This window comes from Oncorhynchus mykiss, chromosome 26, assembly GCF_013265735.2.
Source record: "Oncorhynchus mykiss isolate Arlee chromosome 26, USDA_OmykA_1.1, whole genome shotgun sequence".
In the NCBI taxonomy this organism is placed as follows: domain Eukaryota; kingdom Metazoa; phylum Chordata; class Actinopteri; order Salmoniformes; family Salmonidae; genus Oncorhynchus; species Oncorhynchus mykiss.
The window spans coordinates 8,275,779-8,276,135 of record NC_048590.1 but is presented as its reverse complement, the minus strand read 5'-3'; the positions used below and the strand labels follow the sequence as shown (position 1 = coordinate 8,276,135).

Sequence of the window (357 nt, the reverse complement as noted above, 5' to 3'; positions counted from 1 at the left end):
CAGTGTTATTGTCCTTTAATACAACATATATTAGTACAGAACAAAACCAGTGTTATTGTCCTTTAATACAACATATATTAGTACAGAACAAAACCAGTGTTATTGTCCTTTAATACAACATATATTATTAGTACAGAACAAAACCAGTGTTATTGTCCTTTAATACAACATATATTAGTACAGAACAAAACCAGTGTTATTGTCCTTTAATACAACATATATTAGTACAGAACAAAACCAGTGTTATTGTCCTTTAATACAACATATATTATTAGTACAGAACAAAACCAGTGTTATTGTCCTTTAATACAACATATATTACTACAGAACAAAACCAGTGTTATTGTCCTTTAATAC

The 357-nt window shown here is 27.5% G+C and overlaps 1 protein-coding gene across 1 annotated transcript in view; it reads right to left on the bottom strand.

Moving 5' to 3' along the window:
• LOC110526872 (tumor protein p53-inducible protein 11-like) overlaps positions 1 to 357 on the bottom strand; it is a 73,617-nt gene continuing 73,260 nt past the window's right edge. Inside the window, exon 7 of the mRNA XM_036963688.1 lies at positions 1 to 357. This exon is cut by the window's right edge and continues 2,913 nt beyond it. The gene's annotated coding sequence lies outside the window, so the exon portion shown is untranslated.